Below are 10747 nucleotides of genomic sequence, written 5' to 3'. Positions count from 1 at the left end.
CGCCACTGCCCGCCCGGAATCTGCTTTGCGCCGCCACTGCGAGGTTTTCTCCTTTGCTATGAAAACTAATGGACTAAAAAAAAAGCACCCTGAGTTCTCGTGGGAACGACAGTTGACTAGGAAAAGAAATACCTCATAGAGGATAACACAGTAAAATAAAAAACAGAGTATCAGGGCCCTCACTGGAGGAATGGGCTTTTTTAAGGAATTCAGCCTAGGCAGAGATGCTGTACTTGCAGCTGTCCTCCTCTTCCTTGCCCCCCTCAGCAAGGAGCAGGGGGAGCCTGAGGGTGAAGAACTAGGGCATGCTGTTTGTACACAGCACACGCTTCAGTTTGTGCCTGACGCAAGTAACACTCTTGGCTCCACTTCAACTGTCAGAGCGAATAGATGTCAGCAGGATGTGCTGAGCATTCCTTGGCCACCCCATCCCCAGGCAGGAAGCAGCAGGTCCAGGAGCAGAGCAGGTGGGACTGAGCAAGCTGGGCAGGCCTGCAAAGCAGGCACCAGGTTCTGAGATCCCAGTGTGCATTCACTGCATGTTGGAGAGCTTCTGTCAGACTCTGTCCTGTGAACTGGGTGCCTGCTAGTGGCTGAAATACATGAGCTGCTCTCCCAGAGTTTTCTGGCTTGCTTTACCCATTAGGCATTGATCAGCTCACTTGCAGCCACCTACAACGTAGGGGAACTGGAGGCAGAGTCTGTCCTGCTGTGTCATGCAGGCTGGGGGCTGGAGTCACCCACAGGAGCCTTCCTTGCCCTCACCACCACCATGTGACAACAGTACAGGGTGGGCAGACCCACACAGGCCAGCTGGCTCCTGGCAGCCTCTCCCAGTTTGCTACTGCTGCTGTCGGAACACCTCTGTGACATCTCAGGACACAGTGTTACCTCCTTCAGAGTCACTCAGAGCCTGGTTGTGGGATGCTGCAGTCCTATGTCTTCCTGAACGGCATTTCCAAACTGACAGAGAGTATTTTCCTTAGGGAACAGACCAAAATGTCTCCCTCACTCAAGCAATGGATCGGGAAATGCTGTTCTTGCCCAGACTGCCAACATGTAACGACAACATGGGGTCAAGGGGAAATTAGTAACGCCACAGCTGCTTGTATCTGTGCCATGTGTGATAACTGTAATGAGCAATTGATTGCACATACATGCACTGTTTAGCAAACACCACGGGACACAATGCAGCAGATCAGCTGCTGTTCATCTTTTAACAGTTCTAGAATGAGATTATTGCTCTCCCATTTGGATTATACTGTGTTAGATTTATTTAGAACACAGCAGGTGCTTTTTGAGCCACCAGACGCCACATGAAGCTGTACTCACGCTCATGTTCTGGTGTGGGGCTGGCCATGCCTACTGCATGGCCTGATGTGGGGATTAGGCCAAAGGCAGGGCCAGCCATGCTCTAGGATCTGGCAGGGCAACCAGCATCCCCATCACCACTGAGCCACCACTGAGAGGTCTCCCATGCAGAGGGCAAATAGGACACACCAGGGGCTCCCTGAGCAAAACACAGACCTTCCATGCCAAAGAAAGCCTTAACAGGATGCAGCCTCTCTGAGGACGCAGGCAGTAGCAGACAGGCACTGTCTCCACAGCTATTCCTTCTTCCCACTCTGGCCGTGCTTCAGCCTTGAGTTTCAATTCAGACTTAGTGCAGGGGGAAGCAGACAGATGCCCAGCTGAAATACAGCAGGACAGCAGGTGCCACAGCACATCATAGCTGTGTTATAAGTCTTTTCAAAAACCTACTACTTTGATGATCAATTGACCATTCTCTGCTTATGCCATCTTCAGGGTGGGAGGAAAATAATTGAAACTAGCAGGACTTGGGCAGAAATTAATTTTTGCAGAACTGTGAAGATGGTTGTTGTTGCTGTTGTTTTTGCCACAGAAGAACATTTCTGTGTAACACCCTCCATGGAAATGGATTCAAAAAGGCAAACAAATTACTGTGAATGGTGCTGTCACGTAGCTCCAAATTTGTACATGTGTAATGCATTAACACTGCGGTTTTACTAATCTCGATAAAGCATTAAGGGAAAATAAAGGTTATTTTTACCACATTTGCTCAAATAAGGCTTACACATTCCCCTTCCCAGATGTTCCTCAGAAAAGCAGAGGCTTTTGAGCTCTTTTCAGTGTGCCAGCAATCCGCACTACTATAGCCTGTTCTCTGCTCTGTAGGATGGGCACGTTGAGGCTACGGAGGTTGAGCTGCCCTGCATCAGGGCTGGCTTTGACCCAGGAATCCTTCTCCTCAGGCAGAATGTGCCCCTTCACCATCTTTGCAAATCAGTTGTTCTTATATTTTGTGGACTTCATCTGTGTGTGACAAATATTGAGAGGCATGTGACCATAGAATTCCTGACAGAATGGGTGAGGACAGGACTACAAAATGTCTAATGCTTCTCCTGTGTTTGCAGCCTTCTGAAACCTGGATGTGCCAGGAAAGAGCAGGAAGGAGCATGGAGAAGCAGTATCAGTGCCTTCTATAGATCTTTCCCTTAACTTTAGCAACCTCAAATTCCATCCAGCACCAAGGAAACCACTGTACAAAGGCATAAATGGGCAAGAAAGCTAAAAGACAAAGAAATGGGGAACTGCAGGAACAAGCATAGAACATTGGTAATGGAGAGGGGATCCTCAAATGATGCAAGTGAACACTTCCTTAAGTAAAATTTCTTCAGCTCTTGCAAAGAGACATGTTTGAGATTTCCTCCTAAGCCTGTGTTTCTCTCTGTAGTTCCACTACATTCAAAAAGTTGGCAGTACAAATGTGAGAAGCATCAGAATATGTGATATACACAAAACCCAAACGCACATGCTCACAGAGCAGAATAACTTGCTTACATCACCCATCAAAGGCTGTACTGATGGGAACTGAACTAATGTAACAATTGATGAGTGGCTGCAGCACTGGGAGCACTGAAATGGAAAAGATTTGCACAGTTCCAGCTGGGATAAACAACTGCACAATCCCTTCCACTAATTGTTCAAGTCCTATGCTAACATTAGTTAGGATTTTTCCCTGCTTTTGCTGGAAGGTATGAAAAAGTCAAGAAGAGAAAGTAAAGTAAATCCCAATAGTGCAGAAAAGAGAGAACTAGTTAAAACATAGGGGGAAAATATACTCCTTTTACACATTATGCTACCTGCTTTTAATGCCTCCACCTTCTCAGCCTGTGCTCTGTGTGTTGCACTTAATATTGACAGTAAATCAAAACCAAGCAATAAATGTGTTAATGTTTAATGTTTACTTAGCCCTGCAGAACAGGAGGTGGTGACCCACAGGGCAGCATTGCTAAGATGTTTTGGTTTTACATTACATGTTCAAGTATTTTATGTTACTTTTCCACTATTTTCACAAAAAACAAGCTCTCCTCCATCTGCTTAGTAAAGAAAAAATATCCAAATGAACTTCAAAACTATGCCCCTGCTACAAAATGAATAATGAAACTTTATCCTATAAGCATAACTTCCCTCATCAGAGTCAGGCTTGTGGTTTAATTGGATAATATTTCACTAATAATATCATATCGAAATGATTATCAGCACTTGTTGGTGCAGGTGTAACTTAAGGAGTTCAGGCTCATTTTATCTGGCATTAATCTGCTTATGTTGGTATTGGGAGCATTAAGATCCCCAGTTTTTCATAGCAGGCAACAAAATCACACTTCCACAGAGAAATATAAATCAGAGACTCTCTAAGGTGCCATAAAACAACTAACAGAAATGTTTATGGTTGCCAGATTCACTGAATCACAGAACTATAGGGGTTGGAAGGGACCTCTAGGGATCATCCTGTCCAGTCCCCTAATAAAGCAGGTTCCCTACAGCACGTTACACAGGAAAGTATTCAGGTGGGTTTTGAATTATCTCCAGAGAAGGAGACTCCAAAACCTCTCCGGGCAGCCTGTTCCAGTGCTGTATTACCCTCACAGTAAGGAAAACTTTCCTCATCTTCATATGAAACTTCTTGTGTTTCAGTTTGTGCCCATTGTCCCTCAAACTGTCACTTGGCCAAGAAAAGCATTGACCCATCCACTTGACCCCTCTCTTCGGATACTTACAAGCACTGATAAGATCACCTCACAGTCTTCCCTTCTCCAGGCTGAATACTCACAGATCTCTCAATCTGTCCTCATATGGGACGTGCTACAGGCCTCAACCATCTTTGTAGCACTCAGCTGGACTCTGTCCAGTAGTTCCCTGTCTTTCTTGAACTGAGGAGCTCAGACTTGGGCACAGTACTCCAGATGTGGCCTCACCAGGGCAGAGCAGAGGGTGAAGATCACTTCCTTCAGCGTGCTGGCCATGCCCTTTTTAATACACCCCAGATACCACTGGCCTTCTTGGCCACCAGGGCACACTGCTGGCTCATGGCCAACCTCTTGTCCATGAGGACACCCAGGTCCTTCTCTGCAGAGCTCCTCTCCAGCAGCTCATCCCCTGACCTGTACTGATTCATGCAGTTATTCCTCCCCAGGTGTAGATCTCTAAACTTGCCCTTGTGGAAGCTCATTAGATTTCTATCTGCTCAGCTCTCCAGTCCATCCAGACGTTGATATATGGCAGCACAGCCTTCTTGTGTGTCAGCCACTCCTCCCAACTTTGAATCATCAGTAAACTTGCTGAGAGTGCACTCAATCCCTTCACCCAGGTGATGAAGATGTTGAACAAGACTACAGTACCAACCCGATATATCACTAGCTACAGGCCTCCAAATAGACTCTGTGCCACTGACCACAGTCCTCTGACCTTTTATATATCCACAAAGCAGAACCGGTTATAACAGGTTTTGCTGTCTATTTCCACATAATTGTTTCAACAGAGTATGGAAAGTAATGTGGAAAAGTAAGATGAATAGCCTGCTCCTGAAGAGCTCTGTCAAAGACAGAGCTGATAACTTGAACCTGAATGCAACCTCTGCAATGGAACCTGTGTTTCAGACAAGTCACATTCATAGAATGAGTCATGAGGACAGAAAACAGCCTGTGTGATTTCAGAGTCATGTGCCCATCTAGAGCAACTTGGTGTGCGTGAGTATATGTAGCTGATCTGCACACTCATGGGCAAGCCTAGTAGCTCATGACTATCATTAGTAGATGGAGACTGATAAGAACAGAAACATTTGTAAAAAATGTTTTTACATTTTGTAAAATGTAAAACATTTGTAAAAAAGTACCCTCTGATATTTTTCAGAAGTTAATATTTCTGCTCACTCTTTACCAGAGCATGAATTATTCTAATTGTTCAGTTGTAATAGAAGTTATTATGATAAGGGATACGCCATACAGCATAATATTTCTGAATTTGTATCTAGTATATGCATATTTCCCATCTTCCACTCACTAAAGATCTATACAGTCTTACTTGGATGCTACTCAACAACATACCTTTTTATTTTGCCTAGCTTCCATGCCTCTCACCTTTGCCCAGCCTGGCACTGAGAACTGAGAGAATTTCTTTTGCGTCAAAAGGGTAAAATTGAACATTGCCTATCATGTTTCATACATGAATACATTTTCAGCCCTCCGTGAAAACTTTTATATGCTGATTACCTACCATATCACTACTAATTAAGCTGTAGTTTCCTGGGTGCACCCATTAAAAATATTGTCAGTTGAAATCAGAAAAAAAACTCACTTCATTTCAAGCATTCCTTGTCATTCACCAGCGAGCTACGAGAGCTGAAGACAACGATCATTTCTTCAAACCATTATTTAATAAAATATTCTTCAGAAAATGCCCCAGACAAGGATCATTGCTGCTGCTGTAAACAACCTGTAATTAACATACAGATAAACAACATATATGAATTGTCACTGGCTTATCTGTTTTCTTTGGGAAATCAGTTAAAATCTGAAGCAAGTGTTCCTTTAGAAAGTTCATTTTGTTTATAGAAATAGTCTTAGCAGTTAATGTCTGGAAAAGCTCCAAACTGAGAACTACATTACACTGATAATTTAACTTTATCTTCTTAAATAGATCCAATTTTAATGTATGAATACAAGCAAAGCAGGGCAGAGCTCAAGGAATTACCTTTAACCGGGATTTATTCTGTCGCATGAAGATTTGTGATTCCTTCTGTTTTTATTAATAGCTGTTAAGTGCTGACAGCACGCTTGGCACAGAATAAAACACAGGAGCATACATGGTTCTTGTTAAGGGTGGCCCTCAGGAGGCCATTTACTGTGTGTAACAACAACAACAACTTTATTGGGGTAGTAACCTACTCATGCAGCTGCAGCTTGGGTGTCAGGAGATGTCGCTGTTTAGACAAAATAGTGATGCGCACATGCATGCGGATATAACTTGGCCAGGAATTAATTTCTGTGACGGGTAATGGGACTGTGAGCTGAGCAAACAAGACCTTTGAGGGCAACTGGAGCCCAGAGTGCCATTTTTTAAGTTCCCTCCCTCAGCAGCAGACATACAGAGCATAGGATGGGCCAAGCAGTTGGTAGCATTGCAGTGATGGGCGTGCTGGAGGGACATGGGGTGATGAAGGATGACCTGCAAGGGCAGAGTCAGGAACAATGTCGGGTGTGGGTTGAAAAGAAATGGCAGAAAAGTGCAGGTGGGAATTTCAAGTAGAAGACTATTAATGCTGCCTCACATTGTTGGCTTCATTTTGATCCAGGAGCTGCGGAGGCATTGAACAAAAGGGATTTAAAGGGACTGGGAAGATAGTATGGGAAGCGGCTGCAGATGCAGAACCTAGGTGACACGCAAAGAGAATCCAGGTTTCTGACATTTAAGTTCCTGAGAGACGACCCTGGTCCAGTCAAGGTCAGAGTTCTTCTGCATCATCACACACAGAAGATAGAAGAGAAAGAAGATGCTCTGGCACCAAAACTCTACCCAGAAGGCTGACACTTGTGGACACACATGAACAACCAGTATGGCATTACACAAGTCTTGCTGGAGGATCCTGGATTTGAAGAATCAGGAGCAAAGCTCCCCAGAACAAGCTGTTATGCCATGTAGGATGCATTTTATCCTTTAACCTAAGTGTCTTGAGCCTGATCACTGCTAGCAGCAGCAGAAAAGCAGGTCCAACCAGCTTAAATTGTTCTCCTGAAACTGCTGTTTCCCTTTGGTTTCACAGTAAATGCCTGGCTGGCTTGTTTCCTGCAGCACAAAACCCTCAGTTCCCCTTCTGCATCATCTGCTCTGGAACACAAATTCTAACAAGCCTCATCCCCTCTTCATTGCCTCCTTCCTAACACTGATTTCAGATACATCTGCTTTTGATATACCTTTGCCAAATAGCAGCTAGATTGTCAGAAAATGCCTTATAACACTCTATAATCCATATAACTTTAAGCTGAGTATTTCAAGAATAATGAATTCAGACACCTAGTTATTTATTTCCTCAGCGGGAACATGCTCCCATACCTCCCATAGCAGCAATTGCAGGCTGCATTATTCACAGGCAGCCTCCATAAGGGAGATTTTTCCAAGGCACTGAAAAGACCTGAGATCACAGGTACCCTGCCCAGGCTGCTAGGACCTGCTGCATGATCACGGCCACTGGACGAGTGGCCAGCAGTCACATACAGCTGGTTCCCGGGTTCTGCAGCCATGTGGTGAGACAGCATGAAAGGCTGAGCAAGCTGTTTGGAAAGCTGAGTAAATATTCAAACAGTTCATCCATGATGCTACAGCTGGGTTAGTTGGATTATCAGTGCTGGTTTTCAGCTGTGCAGCATCACAGAGTTGTGGCTGTGGAGCTGATGTCCCCCTCACTCCTTGCACTGTTGGTGGTGCTGATACACTCTAAGTCTAAGGAAAGATGAAAGGTCAAATATGCAGATCAACAACGGGATAGGCACAGCAGTAAAGTATATGCTACATGATAGTGAATAGGAAGTACTTTACTGAAGAGTTTGTTGAGTATCTACATTAAAACCAGCATTTGTATATCCTTGGTTTCTCCTGTCTTCCAAAGAATATTTTAAATTTAAAAGACTTTAGGCTAGAAAAGTTGTCTCCCTCATGCTTGTTCTTTACTGCTGTTTGCCTCATTTGACATTGTTCCTTAAGCCCAGTGCACCTAGCTGATCCACAGCTCTCTCCTCCATTATGTATCCATTTGAAGTGTCTCATACCGCTGTTTTTTGTTCTCTGCTGTGCTCGAGGAGGGTATGTTTGACTTGTTTCCTTAAACACTAAGATCTCCTACTATGATTACTCCATTATTATGATAAGGAAAGCATCCTTGTACTTCTACCATTCAAGTAGTCTCTCTATTTTGTATTGTGTTAGTAAGTTACCTAGCATCTCAAGGTCATGTTTCTCACTTCTCTAGTGTTGTTGCAGATAAGGTCATAAAGGCACTTCCAAGCAGCCTCTGAGAAGAATTAAACACTGTTGCAAAGCATCCTTATTAAGACAGAGAAAGACTCTGGCAATCCTCATGGTACAGCAAATAATTTTCTTCCTATCTCTTAAACTCAATAATTTGCAAATCACAACTGTATTGGAGAGTTATATCTGCTATAACTTATGTCAACTTGGATTCCCCCCTCCTTTTTCTTAAACAATGTTTGGCAGCCAACTGAGTGTGGAAACTCAACTGTTTTACATTAGTCAGCAGTACATTTAAATCATTCTTACCAAATGATTTACTGTGGATTACAAATTCTTATATGGCATTTTAAGTTAGTGATTAGGCAAAGTAATATATCACAAAAATGATTGGGTGCACATGTATTTTGCTTTGATGATTCTAAATTTCTCTTTGTTTTGGAGGACTTCTGTACTCTTATTTTCCCTAGTTGAAGAAAAAAAATATTTTTAAGGGAGAAGGGGGCAGAAGACTCCATCATTTCTTCATGTTTCCTTCAACTGTTGCCTAAATCAATAGAATTTTCCTCCCTGCAGGAGAGTCATGTCAGGAGGAGATGCTAGTAAATTGCATAGTTCTCTCCAGACGCATTTGGCAGGTGTCAGTATTGCACAGCATTTCCATGTGTTACCATGTCCCAAAGGCATGAGAAAAAGATGGAGGAGAATAGATTAAGACATTTTTTATAAAATGAAAGAGTGAATGAGCCATTGGGAAAATAAAAAAGTGAGTGAGACATCAGGAAAGAACAAATATTGAATCAGAACTTGTAAAGAAAGTATCTCATAAGAAAAAAAGAGACTGTACTCATTCTCCTTCCACAGATATTTCTGCAGGCTTATAAAAAATGTGCATGTCCTATGAGAGTAGAAAAAGGGGGGTTGCTGACTGTCTAGCAAGTGGACTTTGAAACCAAGATGAAATAAAAGTAGAGTACACTAATAAAATGATGTGTGCCAGATAATTGGCATCCTTAAGACTAAATAGTCACATAAAGTAAAACATTTTTTTATTTTATGGCTGTGGGCCAGGATTTTGCAAGCGCTCAAAGATAACAAGCAATTTCACAATTGCAGCATTAGTGAAATAAGGGAAACAATTTCCTCTACTTCAACAAAAATAAAATAGAATCGGTAGAAAGTTAACATTGTGTAGCTGTGTGCAAATCAGGACCTGTGACTCTGACATTGTAACCTGTTGCATGCAAACAGTTGCATAGTTATTGGGTCCCACTGGTTTTGTTGGGGTTGTGTGTGGCTGAAACAGCCCACTTGTTTGAGCCTCATGCTTGGAGTAGCAAAAATAGGCAAGATCTAAATTGTATGCTCATTTGGGCAATAATCACAGCTTTCATCTGCAGTTTCAAATGGCTGACAGATAACATGCAGGATAACTGCAGTGTTTATTTCATTTGTCCATGCTCTTAGCCCTTGCTCAAAGCACACAGGCAAAAACGAAACAAACAAACAAACAAAATCCCCAGGGAGAAATCTGACTTTTATCATTAGCATCTGCTTGGACTCCTTATCCTTTCTCAGGTTTCTGGCCTCTCTGTGACCAATCAGACCCTGTATTCTCCTCAGAAAAGTCCATCCCTGGTCATACCACAGGAGACAGGCTATTTCCAGCATCATGGTTCTTCACCAAATGTTTTTAAAGATGGGTATCTCTCTCCCATCACTGAAGGCAGAGATGATAGCTCTTCCTCCTCAACCAGGACCAATACTGAAGAAGTCTCAGGAGGTGGGAGGTATTTGCAAGGACACAATTTCGGATCATCAGGGCAGGCCAGTAGTTTGAGTTGCTCCTAGAACAAAACTGAGAAGTGCAGAAAGTCAAAGGCACAATGTTGTCTGATGGAGAAGCAGACTGGGGCAAGAGAGAAACTGAATCCTGAAGTGGACAAAACCAGAATAATCATAGTAATGTGAGCCTATTGGGGAAGAAAATCATAGATTCCCAGTCTGAAAATGATGAGATGGTTGTGCAGTAAAGAATGAAAGATGTCACAGATGATGGACAGCACCTAATTCAAATCTGAACTGAAATCTAGAATCCAGCCTGAAGTGTCCAGGCCTTACAAGTGCATAGACACCTCTGAAGATGGCCCCAGCTCTTCTGACATGGAGCATGGTGTTGTAGAGAATGGACTAGCAAGGAATGGTAGGGACGACAGGGCACATAAAGTCCTGTTGGAACTTCTGCAGTTAAAGGATATCTATGTAGGAAACTACCTACATAGTTACAGAGTAAGCTACCTCTGCTTACTCTGTAAGTAACACAGCCCACCACCCTTTCTGGGCCATACGGTTCAGAGGGAGATGGGGTTTTGCCTCAGGTGAAAAGTATGTCATCATTTGCTATTTAGTTAAATAAAATAAT

This window comes from Meleagris gallopavo, chromosome Z (genome assembly GCF_000146605.3).
Source record: "Meleagris gallopavo isolate NT-WF06-2002-E0010 breed Aviagen turkey brand Nicholas breeding stock chromosome Z, Turkey_5.1, whole genome shotgun sequence".
Classification (NCBI taxonomy): domain Eukaryota; kingdom Metazoa; phylum Chordata; class Aves; order Galliformes; family Phasianidae; genus Meleagris; species Meleagris gallopavo.
Note: the sequence above shows the minus strand (reverse complement) of the source record.